Consider the following 14,059-nt stretch of genomic DNA (forward strand, 5'->3'; position numbering starts at 1 on the left):
AGTCAGTTAAGCGTCTGCTTTCAGTTCAGGTCATGATCCCAGAGTCCTGGGATCGAGTCCTGCATCGGGCTCCCTGCTGGGCAGGGAGCTTGCTTCTCCCTCTGCCTGCTGCTCCCCCTGTTTGCACTCTCTCTCTCTCTGACAAATACATAAATAAAATCTTTAAAAAAAATAACTTAAAAAAAAGACCCACCACAGATTATGGTGAAGGGAGAAGCTTGTGGGCAGGGGAGGTGGGAGTGGTCATCCAAAAATGGGGAGAAGTGTGGAGATGGGGTCCCAGAATGGAGGGTGACTACAGGATGCCATGTCCTTGCGCCATGGGGGCTGCACCTGAGAGGTTATTTGTGGGGCTGTTCGTAGAGCAGCATCCATGAGATGGATGGTGGAGGCCTGTGCTCAGTGGACAAAGCATGAAGAGGCAGTGGTAAAGCTGGCGACCACCCCGGTGTGATAAATTGCCTCCTATCCCAGTTTTCTGGCCCCACTAATTCCAGAATTATTGAATTACCCAATGCAGAAGGAGAGAGAATTCTACCCTTCCCCCAACACACACCAATTACTCAGTTCCCGATATGTCTCCTGCCAGCCAAGAGAAGGCTGGGGAGCTTGGAGCAGATTACATTTGATTTCAAGAAATGGGATACTTTGACATATCTTGCACCCTAGATTTGTGGACTAATTTCTTTTCCCACTAAGCTTCTGCTCTTAAGTTAACTATAAGAAATTGAGTAAAGGAGTAAATTGATTTGCCTGCCTCCCCGCTGTTTCTCCATGTGGAAAGCCCAGGCTAACCCAGAAATCTCTGTGGCTAACCTTTCAAGAAGGCAGCCAAGTCTCCTAGGTCTCTCACCATGGTCTAAAGATCAGTTGTTGAGTAAGCCTGCCCCCTGAGAGCAGAGGCTGCCCAGCAACCAGGCCAGGTGACAAGCAAGTAGGGGATTTGTACTTACCATGTGCACCCAGTTCCCTGCCTCAAGGCCAAAGGGCATTTACAACTGCGGAACTTACAAAGCACATTTCCAAGAACAATTTTGTGACCCTTGAATTCTTGGACCAGATCAAGGATATAAGAGGGGTCCAGAGCATGGGAGAGAAAATCTGGGGAAAAGGTTCCTTGAGCAGGTGCTGTGCAAGTCCTCTCTGTCCCCCAGGAGGGTGGGCAGTTCTACCCCCTTCACCCCAAGTCTAGTGCAACCATTGCTACAGTCAATTTCATAGCATTTGCATCACCCCCAAAAGAAACTCCTTACCATCAGCAGTCACTCCCCTCGTCTCCCCAAGCTCCACAACCCCAGACAACCACTCATTTACTTTCTGTCTGTGTAGATTTGCTTAATGGGGGCATTTCAGAGAAATGAAGTCATATGTACTGTAGTGTTTTGTCACTTGCTTCTTTCGCATAGCATCTTTTCGTGGTTCGTTCATGCTGTTTCATGTATGAGGACCTCATTCCTTTTTCCTGCTCAGTAATATTCTATTATATGAATGTATCTTATTTAGTTTATCCATTTACCAGATGATGGACATTTGGGTTGCTTCCAGTCCTGGCCATAAATAACGCTGTTGTGAACATTGGTATACAAACTTTTGTTTGGACATATGTTTTCATTTCTCCTGGGTATACACCTGGGTCTATGTTTTAATCTTTCGAGAAACAGCCTGACTGTTCCCTGAGTTACAGAATCACTTTTTTTGGGGGGGGGGTCACTGAATCACTTTAAAAGAAATGGTAGAAGACAAATATGAAATTGTGTTTTGATTATGTCACATGTTGTGCTTGTCCAACATTATGACTACAGATCAAGTCAGCCCAAACCCCTCGCACCTCACCCACCCTGTGTGGGGTTCAGGCCAGAGGGAGGAGGAAGGACGGAGGGAGAAAGAGGGAGAGAGAGAGCAAGTGCAAGGGAGCAAGACAGCACAGGCAAACAGGAGCTTAAAGACAAGGCATAGAGACCCCAGATGAGACCCCAGGAGTGGTAAGAATTGGATAAGAATGGATAAAGAAGATGTGTGATATATATACAATGGAATATTACTTAGCTATCAAGAAACTGAAATCTTGCCATTTGCAATGATGTGGATGGAACGAGAGGGTCTTATGCTAAGCGAAATAAGTCAGTCAGAGAAAGACAATTATCATATGATCTCCTTATATGTGGAATTTAAGATAAAAAACAGAGGAGCCTAGAGGAAGGGAGGTGGCAAAATCAGAGAGGGAGACAAACCAAAAGAGACTCTTAACCATAGGAAAAAAACTGAGGGTTGCTGGAGGGGAGGTGGGTGGGGGATGGGGTAACAGGGTGATGGACATTAAGGAGGGCATGTGATGTGATGAACGCTGGGTGTTATACACAACAGATGAATCACTGAACTCTACCTCTGAAACTAATAATACACTATACGTTAATTAATTGAATGTAAATTAAATTAAATTAAATTTTAAAAAAAGAACTGGATAAAAAGTTGCTTGGACGTACAGGTCTATGAGGCAATTGAGCTACTAGTGTGTGGCTGGAACTGATTTACTCAGTATTCAACCCATATGTGGCTACAGTGTACCAGTATCATCTTTAGGTGAGGTTATGATTATGTATGTGCAAAACACAATGTCTTACCTAACCCTCATGAACATGTGAGGTGACTATCATCCCATTTCATAAACAAGCAAACTGAGGCTCAGGTAACTGACCTGGCCAGGGTCATACAACTCTGACTGGCAATCTGGGATCAGGAACCTTGTCTGCCTGACTGTGAGGCCAGTGTTGTTAATCACTTCATACCTCTCAGTTGGCCTGGACTGCTGGGCTTAACTTGCCAGCTTCCGATTTTGCATGTCTCCAAAAATCCTTCTATGTAGAGAGGTGTGCTGGTAAAATGGGTCTCCAAAAAAAGAAAAAAAAAAAAAAACACAACTCAGGATATGTAATGTGTGCCAATTTCTATGGTGTAAATATTCCTACCACAGCAGATTTCAAGATAACATCACTTTAACAACTACTTCCTAACATTCCTGAATATTTAATGATCAGCGTTCAAGAGCCAATATTAGCAACATCAGCACATCTCTGCTTCTATGCCTTGCGTTGTATGGATCTTTGCTCTTACTTTTTAAAATCTGATCACCAAAGCTCCAGAATGACATGTGTCCTTGAGTGTTCTAGTAAATTGAGGGGTTTAACCTGTAATACTGACTCAACAAACCATTTCTGGGGAAGACATGTTTGTAAAACCTGGTGTTTCATGACTCACAGAAATAGAAGCAAAGTCATATTAAAGAAATGCACTAAATTTGTATGCATTTCCTCTCTTACCTCTAAGTAATAGTTAACATACTTCTAGGCTTATTCCAGAAATGTCAGTTATAAGCCAGTGACCATATGATTGAAGTTTAAGTTGACAGAAGCCAGACCTTCTTCAACACAGTATTTCTTAAACCGGGGTCAGAATGTTCTACCATAATTTAAAAATATAATACTTGTTTACCATGCTAATTAAAAAAAACCGTTATCACTTATAAGGATAAAATTTCTCTTTGTGCATGACTCACAGCCATTTAGCAAAAATGCTTTAGTTCCTTAGCAGAAACGAATTCTTTGGGGGGTGGGGGGCACATTTTTTTTCCCTTTAAAATGAGTGTGTACGTTCCTCATGGATGAGAAACGCTACTCCAACCCTTAGAATCTGATCACCTTTGAAAAAAATCACCCTTCCATATTGTTTCCAGATTTTTTTTTAACAGATTCCTTTCAGTTTTATTCAGCTTCTTTTGTTTTCACACAAACAGGCAACCAGTGACAAGCCCCAACTCCCGATTGTGTGACAGATCAGGGAGAGCTGGATAAATTGACAATCTGTAATCTTCCAGCCAATTTCACGTGGTTCACCAGTGCAAGATCTGCAGGAATGGTATTCCTAGCTGCTAATGACCAACTTCATTATCACGCCGCCCTGAGCTCACATTTTGCCTTTGGCTTATAATGGGAGTCATTAGATTCTAGAACATTCTCTTTCTGTCCTGTTTCTAAATTTGATTTTCCCAGAATCAGAGAGAATACAAATTCTCCTGAGCTTTGTGGATAAGCAGTGAAGGTGGGGACGAAAGGAGACTTGCATCATCTCCGCGCTGCTGTGCCCACACACAGCCCCGACCCAACCGAAGAAGCCAAGCTCCAGATGGACATGCAGCGCGAGCTCACTCCTGCAACATGCTTAGGGTTTTCCATAGGAAGTTAACTAAATAACACTAACATTCCTTCCCTCCTCTCCTTTCCACTCTTCGCTTCCCCCTGTAATGAAACAGTTTAAGCTCAGCACTTTAGCTCCCTCGTGGAGGCAAAAGTTTGACAATTTCATTCTCTTGTGACCCTCCGATCAAAAAGAAAAGTCTCTTTTCTCCTTCACTTGCTTATTCTGAAAAGAGTTTCTCTTCAAGGCTATTGTATTTCACTGAAGATGCAACTTTCTGATACACTCTGTCCCGAAATGGTAGTTCAAAGATGCATCCTTTAAAAATGGCAACAGAGGCACTTTAAAGAGAACCCAATCACAGCGTAAGTGGATCCGATTCCTGTATTCAACAAAATAATTGTGGCACAAATAGCAGCTTGCTGGTGTCGTAGATGTAAAATCATCCAATGAATCAAAAGGAGGGTCAAATCTTCCCCAAGTGGTCATTAACATATGTGTTTTCTTCATTACGAACTTGATAATGAAAGTTTAAATGGAAATGTTCAGTAGCAATTTAAAAATATTGATGGATTGCCTTGTAGGTGCATAGGAATTACGATCTACTTTAGACACGTTGTTCAATAGACTTTGGTGCACTCATGGCCGACAGGGCAAAAAGCTCTGTGACAGGGGATGGGGGGCCTAGGTGGGTGGTCCCTGGCTTCAGAGAGTTTATAATTAAGAGTGGAAGAGAAGCAGGTCTAGAAATAACCAGAATCCAGGCAGTTCCACACGCAGTGTGTATTTCCTGACCTCTCACTGGCCAGGCCCTGTGCTAAGATGATTGAGGCTCAGTGGTGAGCCCAGGAGAAATGGTACCTCCCGTGATAAGGGAGAACAATGTGAAAAATCCTTCCTTATTCCACAAATATTTTTTGAGCATCTTTTGTGTGTCAGCTGCTCTTCTTAGAGCTGTGGGTATAGCAGTGAACTTTTAATAATAATCGTGGCGATTATTTGCTATTGGAGAGATAGGAAACAAATATATAGTTTCAGGTAAGGGTAAGTGAAGAATATAGAAAAGGGTACCTGCATTGAAGGTGACAGTGGGGGGGGGGAGCTCCTTTAGAAAGGGTGGTCAGGGAAGTCCTACCTGGGAAGACCTTTGAGTAGAGACCGGATGGTGGGAGAGAGCTGAATTGGCTTTTCTCGAGTCTTGAGCCTGCTGGCCTTTGATCTGGAACTACACCACTGGCTCTCCTGGGGCTAGGGCTTGCGGCCTCATCCTGCAGATCCCGAGACTCGTCACCCTCCATAATCACGTGAGCCTTTTTGTTCTATTTTAGAACACCTGATTGGATGGACCCCCCCCCACCCCATTAGGGAAGGCAATCTGTTCTATTCAGTCTGTTGGTTTAAACGTTAAACTCCTCCAAAAACACCCCCACAGAAACATCTAGAGTAACGTTTGACCAAATTTCTGAACACCTTGTGGCCCAGTCAAGTTGGCACATAAAAGTAACCAGCACACCTACCGTGGGATGTACCCCCCTCTTTTCCCAGCCCCACCTCTCCATTACTCTTCCACATGCCTTGCACCTCACTCCAGACGCCCCAACTGCATTCTAATTATGCCCAGCACTTCCGGCCTTCCCGCGAGGCTCCGACAGGGGCCCGCCCCGCGCGCCCTGCCGCCATCTCTCCAGCTCCTGCGGGACCATTGAGGCCAACACCGCCTCCTCCGCGCCACGTGTCCTGTCATCCTCCGTGTGAAGGTACCTCACCTCTCCTTCGTTTATGTCTGTTTGGTATTTAGCATACTTCCCTCAGGTCATTGTTATTTATGTAATTTATGATTGAAGCGAGATGCTTAGCGAGAACACATTCTCCCCCTCACTCTTGTGAGAGACGTTTTATGAACTCACCTGGGAACCGCAGGAAGGACGGGGTCCCTGGTGCAGCTGTTTCCCAGGAACGAATCGCCTTGGCAAATGGTTTGCGGTCTCTCGCTTCCTCGGCTGGAGGGTGATGGTACCTGCCTCCCGAGATGCACCGTGATGGCGCATTGAAAGCCCCTCATACAGGATGTGGCGACGGGAGAGCGACTGCCAGGGGCGCGGAGGAGAGCCTCGCTCAGCGAGGTAGATGCCCGGCCCCCACAGTCCTGAGGGGCGCTTCTCGCAGGAGCGCGGAGCAGAGAGAGCGACTGGGAAATGAATCCTTTGTTTAAGGTTGAAAAAGAACTGGTGTGATCCCCTCTGTATTTCCCGGGACCCCGCAAGAGGTTCTGGATAGGAAAGAGGATAAAGCTTAAATGGGCCTGATGAAACCCTGGGGGGCAGCCAGAGCAGGGAGGGGGGTGTGTGGAAAGGGCCCGCTGAAGGAGCTGAGGACTTGGGAAGGTGGAGGCATCCTTGGTCGTGCGTGGCCTGTGGGAGGCAGAGGGCATGGCCTGGCATCCCTCAGGGGACCCTGGCGGCCCTCTGTCCTGGGAGCTGAGTGGGCCCACAGAGGCAGCACCTGGCAGTAAGCCAGTTGCTCCTCTCAGGGCTCTGGGAGACCCTGCCTCAACTTTATTTACATTTTTTCATTTTTCACTTATTTTAAGAAATGTATTATTAGAGTATAACACGCATGCAGAGAAGTGCAAACATCTAATTGCAGTAGCTCAACGAGTTTTTGTAAAGTGGTCCCAGCCACGGAGCCACCACCCGGGTCAAGAAATAGAACATTACCAGCCGCGGAGAACCCTCCCACCTCATGCCCTGTCATTCGTCTCCACCCCGGTCCTGAGAAGTCATCGCTAGCCAGACCTAGACAGCACAGATTGGTTTTGCCTGGTCTTCATCTACATGGAATCTTACAGTATGTGCTCTTTCGTGTCTGGCTTCTTTTGCTCAAGTTATTTTTATGAGATTCATTCCTTTATTGTGGGGGAGATGCATTCATTCTCACTGCTGACTAGATTTTCTTCGTATGAGTATGTCGTAATTTCTTTGCCCATTCTACTGCTGATGCCCATTTGAGTTGTGTCTGGTTTGGGGCTATTGTGAACAGTACTACTAGAAACATTCTAGTACATATCTTGTGTTTGCATTTCTGTTGAGTAAATACCAAGAAAGGAAATTACTGGGACTTAGGGAGTGCATATATGTAGTTTTAATGGTGAAGGGGTTGTGCCAATTTTCACTCCCACAAAGAGTGAATGAGTGCAACAGTGTCACCCTACCAGCTTCTCTACATTGTTGTCAATGTTTGGTGCTGAAAGACTCTTTGACTTTAGTCATTATATTGAGTGTACAGAAGGATGACCAGCTTTCATAGCCCTGAAACATGGTGGTGGAAGGCAACTCCCAGGATGGGCCTGATCTATTACCCCCGAGATCTCCAAAGTGAGGTGTGTTTCCCCAAAAGAGCATGAACCAAGGGGTCAGGGGATGCACGAAAACTTCTATTTGTATGCTTTATTAAGATTTCATTCATATACTATACGATTCATTCATTTAATGTATACAATTCAATGGCTTTTAGTATATTTGCAAATACATGCAATCCTTATCATAGCCGTTTTAGAATAATTCATTATCTCAAAAAGAAACCCCCCTACCCCTAGGTATTACCCTCCTATCACCTGGTATCCCTATTAGTCTTAAGCAGTCATTAATCTATCTTCTGTCTGTATAGATTTCCCTATTTTGGACTTTCCTATAAATGGAATCATATCCTGTGTGGTCTTTGGTGCCTGGCTTTTTTCACTTAGCATAATGTTTTCTAGATTCATCCATGTAATAACACGCACCTATAGTTCATTCCTTTTTATGGCTCAGTACTATTCCATCGTACGGATTATATGTATTTTAATTATTTTGAAAATGTTGATGTTTTCTGTGTTTTATAATATAACATAGTATACTAGTATAAAATTTAATATGTTAATATAAAAGGACTCACCCATGGTTTATAAATAAGTAAACATATACATACAAACATACGTACACTGGGGAAACAATCTTAAAAAGGCTTTACTGATAGAAATTCACCATTGTGGGGCGCCTGGGTGGCACAGCGGTTAAGCGTCTGCCTTTGGCTCAGGGCGTGATCCCGGCGTTATGGGATCGAGCCCCCACATCAGGCTTTTCCGCTATGAGCCTGCTTCTTCCTCTCCCACTCCCCTTGCTTGTTCCCTCTCTCGCTGGCTGTCTCTATCTCTGTCGAATAAATAAATAAAATCTTAAAAAAAAAAAAAGAAATTCACCATCATGAGCACTGGGTATTAAACACAACCAATGAATTGTTGAACACTACATCAAAAACTAATGATGTACTATGTGCTGGCTAACTGAACATAATAAAAATAAAAACAATAAAAAAAAAGAAACTTACCTGCCCAACAGGGCAACCTTTGTTTTGGAAAAAAAAAGAAAAGAAAGAAAAAGAAATTCACCGTCAGTAGAGTCTGAAGATCCCTGCATTAGAACCAATGTTCTCTTTTCCTTGGGGTTGAAAGTAGACTTGACTTCCTTTTCGGGCTGCCTAAGTTCCAGAGTCTGTTTCAGATAATCATGGTGGGAAAAGGAGCCAAAAGTGTGAGTATCCCTGGTAATGTGGTAAATGAGTGCTCCAGCTAGTCTAAATTTAATGTAGAAAAATAAGAGAGATTTTACCGTATTTCTACCTCAAATGTTATAGAGCTGATCATTCTAAAATTACATTATTCCCCCTGTCGTAACCTCTAATAACAGAGGCCATGCTTCTCTCAATTTTTTGTCTTCTCCGAGTCTGGTACCAAAGTCCAGTCTAATTCCTCTGTCTTAGCACCGTTTCTGCTGTCTTTGCATCTGGCAGTGCTCGGGGAGAGCCCAGCCTCCTCCTGGAAGGATCTCATTCAGCGTCCTTTCGGTTGCAAATATCAGAACCTTCCTCACTCTGGCACAGTGGTTCTCCATGGAGGTGTGATTTTGCCCCCCACTCCCACCAGACCCCACGGGGGATATTTGGCATTGTCTGGAGACCTTTCTGATGATTACAACAGTGTTACTAGTCTCTGTGGGTAGAGCCCAGGGATGCTGCTAACCATCTTATCGTAGCTGTGCCAGGCCCCAGCAGCAAAGAATTATCCAGCCTGAATACCAAGAATGCCAGTCTTTCTCCTTCTCTCCTCTGTCTCAGTCTCTGTCTCCTCACCCCCCCGCCCCATGTAGTAGCCCGTCTTTGCATCTCTCTAAGAGTGGGTTTTATTTTTCCCTGTTTATAGATTGGCTGTCTGTTTTGCTAAGCAGTGGCAGCAGAGGACCCCCCCCCCACAGCTCCCAAATGCACATGTCCTTCTTTCAAGTGATCAGCGAAGACTGAAGAGCATCCCTGAACCACGAGAGGACAGGGACCCTAATTCACCCGGTTTGGATGGCTGTGCACACCTCCTATCTCCTCTGTTACAGCTGGGCGGTGGGACCAGTGTCCCACAGCATTGCCAAGTCCTACTCCTGTGGATCCGAAGGCAGCAAGTCTCAGAGAAAAGAGAGTCCGGGTTGAATGCACTGTGGCTAACCATATCCCAACACCTATCGTACTTCCTGGAAATCTTTCGCTACCCCTCTTTTGTCTTCTCCACTACACTAGAAGCTCCCACAGGGCTCATCCCTGTAGCACACTTCCTGGCACATTGTGAACACCCAACAAAGAATGAAGAAGCATTGATTCATTTGCTTTCATTCATCAGTGATGATAAAAGCCGCTGTTTACAAACCTGTCAAAAAAAGACGACAAAACAAAACACAGCATGTAATCGACAGCAACAGGGAAGGTCATGCGTCATAACCCTGGAAAGGGTGTACTCTCTTGGAAGAGAGAAAAGAACAAACCTGAAAAGTGCTTGAGCAGAAAGTTACAGAGTGGGAAAGTTTCCTTCTAAGGTCATCACTGTCAGTCATGGGAAGTACAGCTGTTACTTATGAAAATATTGGTGTCAGACCTCATTATGGAGAGTGATTTAAAACCTCACTTGGCTTTTCCTTCCACATTTTAAAAACAGAACTTCTTTACATTAAAAAGAAGAAGAAGAAGGGGGCGCCTGGGTAGCGCAGCAGTTAAGCGTCTGCCTTCGGCTCAGGGCGTGATCCCGGCGTTATGGGATCAAGCCCCACATCAGGCTCCTCCGCTGGAAGCCTGCTTCTTCCTCTCCCACTCCCCCTGCTTGTGTTCCCTCTCTCGCTGGCTGTCTCTCTTTCTGTCAAATAAATTAAAAAAAAGAAGGAGAAGGAGAAGGGGAAGGGGAAGGGGAAGGAGAAGGAGAAGGAGAAGAAAAAGATCAGCCCATGCAGCCTCAGAGCCAGCCTCTGGGTTAGGGCTGGCCATCCACCATCTCCCCAGCTCAGGCTTTACCACCTAAAACCTGCTTATGTAAAAATCCTCCATGGTGAGATGAGAGATCATGGAAGTTTAAAGTGAAAACAATATTACCCCCCTCCACCCAAATTCATATGTTGAACCCCTAACCTCTAATACCCAGAATGTGAGTGTATCTGGAGATGGGACCTTTACAGAGGTGATTAAGTTAAAACAAGGCTGTTAGGGTGGGTGCTAATCCCATCTGACTCGTTTCCTTCTAAGAGGAGATGAGGACACAAACAAGCTTGTGCACAGAAGGAAGACCATGTAAGGTTGCAGCGAGATGGCAGCCATTGCCAGTGGAGGAGAGGGACCTCAGGAAGACACCTTGATTTTGGACATCCAGCTTCCCGAACTGTGAGTAAATAAATCTTTGTTGTTTAAGCCACCCAGCCTATGGTGTTTGGTTATGGCAGCCCTAGCAAACTAACAAAATCACTTTCTCTGATGGCTCTTCATCTTTCCAAGTATAGTTTATTGTTTGTTTATTATTGCATTTGTAAATTACTTCATTGAACCAGCAAAGGAAAAGCACAGATAATTTACCTCCATAACAAGTTTATCAGATATCCACAGAGAGAGAGCCAGGAAAAAAAAAACAAAACAAAACAAAAAACAAGGATTAGGGCCCACCCTAATCCAGGATGACCTTTTCTTAACTTGATTACATGCAAAGACCCTGCATCCAAATGAGGTCCCACTCACACGTCCTGGTGGTTAAGACTTAAGTATATCTTTTTGGGAGATGCAATTCTGCCCACTACAAATGGCTACACTTGAAGGGAGTTGGACAGTGATTGTAAGAAGCAGGAAGAATCTTCCGGAATACTGGTGATATTCTTGTTCCTGATCCAGGTGCTAGTTACACTGTGGTTTCAGTTTACAAAAATTTGCCCGGCTATTCCTCTCTGATATATGCACTTTTCTCTATAGATGTTATGCTTTGATAAAAAAAAATTTTTTTTACATCACCTTTGTTTAGAATTTACACTTGTTTATTCTTTTGATTTATGTTTCTCTAAAATATTAGGCAAAAGCAAATCTATCAGTGTCTCACAATTAGGCGAGAGGACTGTAATTGAATATATCACCGTGGGCTTTGGTTTTTCCTTTTTATCATCGATCAAGAAACTATATGATGAATAAAAGCCACAATGTATTCTGTATTTTTTTAAAGATTTTATTTATTTATTTGACAGAGATAGAGACAGCCAGCGAGAGAGGGAACACAAGCAGGGGGAGTGAGAGAGGAAGAAGCAGGCTCATAGCGGAGGAGCCTGATGTGGGGCTCGATCCCATAATGCCGGGATCATGCCCTGAGCCGAAGGCAGACGCTTAACCGCTGTGCCACCCAGGCGCCCCTGTATTCTGTATTTTAAAATTGAATTTCTATTTTATTCTTCACAACAGCATCTATATATATTTGAAAAATATTTGTACACCAATGTCTCAGGCATTCTCTCTTTGTTTACGGATTATGCTTGCCTGCCATATGGATTCACAGGCCCCTTGCATTTGCTCCAATGGCCACTCTGTGGTCATAGGTTGAGGACTACTTGTCTAAGTGATAATGATGTGGTGAAGAGCATGGAATTTGGAGCCAAGCTGGCTGGGTTGGAATCCTGTCGTTTTCTTAGTATACGAAATCTGTGTGTGCCTCAGTTTTTCCACCTATAAAAAGGAGTGATAGTAACACTATTAATTTATAGGATTATTGTACTAAGATAAGTTAATACATGTGAAACACAGAATCTGTAAGTTTCTGTTACACAGTAATTGGGCCAGATTATATAAAAGTATTAGCCATTATTATTATTATTATCATCAGGATTTGCAAGTCTGTGGTTATTGCCAGAGTGAGGGTCTGAGACAGGTGGCTGCCCGGCCCCTGACTGGAGTAGATATTAGGGATACAGATTATTTGGGGAGGGAGGTTCTTATTTTTGGCTACTGTAAATTATGCTGCCATGAACATGAGTATGCAAATATCTGTTACAGTCCCTGCTTTCGATTCTTTTGTGTCTATACCCAGAAGTGGAATTACTAATCAAATGGCAATTCTGTTTAATTTTCTGAGGAACCACCATACAATTTCCCACAGCCCTGGCCCCATTTTATACTCCTACCAGCAATGCACAGGTGTTCCAGTTTTTCCACATCCTTGCCAACACTTGTTGTTTTCTGTTTATTTGCTAATAGCTGCAATAATTAATTCTATGTATTAATTTAGCTGGGCCTCAGTGCCCAGATGGTTGGTCAAACATTCTGAGTGCTTCCATGAGAACGTTTCTGGATGAGATTAACAAGTCAGTGAGCTTTGACTAGAGAAGATTTCCCTTCATAATGTGATGGGGCCTCATCCAATCAGCTGAAGGCTTAAGCAGAACAAAAAAGACTTGCCTTCCTGAGTTGTGGGAATTCCCCAGAAGTTGGCTTTTAGACTACAACTGGAACATTGGCTTTTCTGGTTCTCCAGCCTGCTGGTCTATCCTGGAGATATTTTTTTTTTTTTGGATTTGGCCACCTCTATAATCATGTCTCAACTCCTTATAATAATAAATAGATATATAATAAATTTAATAATTTGTATATACTAAATATATAATAATATATATTAGATATGTAGTCTCCCATTGATCCTGTTTCTTTGGACAACCCTGACTGATACAATAGTTATCCTAATACGTGTGAAGATCTCATTAGTATTTGAATAAGTACTACAAGTAAGTACATAACATATGCACATTGTATATAAGACTTTTTCTTTTTGTATATAAAACTTTTATCGAGACTTACTGTAAGCCAGGTACAACCCTAAGCATTTCCCATGTCTTAAGTCATGTGATGTGGACAACTCCCTGAAGCAAGCATTATCTCACATTTATAGATAAGAAAGTAGGTACGTAGAGGTTAAATAACACTTGCCCAAGGTCATGCAGCTGGTATGGGGTGATTTGAACTCAGCAGTCTGGCTCCAGAATCCTTGGCTTTTGCCAAATGCTGCTTGGACACCTTCTGTTCTGGTAGCTTCACTTAATTATATAATCATCTTGGTGACTTCTTATGCACTGGATTTCCTCTCCATCCATTTCCCTGTTCCTAAAAGTTCTACCGTACTTCTGTCCCTAAAATAAGTCAAGGCTGAGTGCTGCAATATTCCCTGTAGTGGCATGTGGTGTGAGGGGGAAGAACGCTGGTTTCTGGTTATAACCGAACCCTGCATATATGCCCTTGAGGGAAAAAAAAATTAGGAACTACTAAATCCTTTACACTAGATGAGGAAAAATTAAACCGTTTAAAAATGAAAATTATTCCCATAACGTATTTCAGCCAAATAATTAAAGTGTACTTGTACATTAATTACACTTTCAAGATTCTCCTTGCCCTGCTTTGCGGGGCTTTCTCTTTTTCCCAGGGTTAAGTGAGGACGAGGTTTTTGAGGTAGAATTTAATTCCATTTCAAGAAAAGTCTCAGGCTGGTTAGGCAAAATTCCCATCC

At 43.5% G+C, this 14,059-nt stretch overlaps 1 pseudogene; it reads right to left on the minus strand.

The window, feature by feature from the left end:
* LOC117796306 overlaps positions 1-6,239 on the minus strand; it is a 35,509-nt pseudogene extending 29,270 nt beyond the window's left edge.
* Positions 6,240-14,059: the final 7,820 nt, after the last annotated feature.

This window comes from Ailuropoda melanoleuca, chromosome 15 (genome assembly GCF_002007445.2).
Source record: "Ailuropoda melanoleuca isolate Jingjing chromosome 15, ASM200744v2, whole genome shotgun sequence".
Classification (NCBI taxonomy): Eukaryota; Metazoa; Chordata; class Mammalia; order Carnivora; family Ursidae; genus Ailuropoda; species Ailuropoda melanoleuca.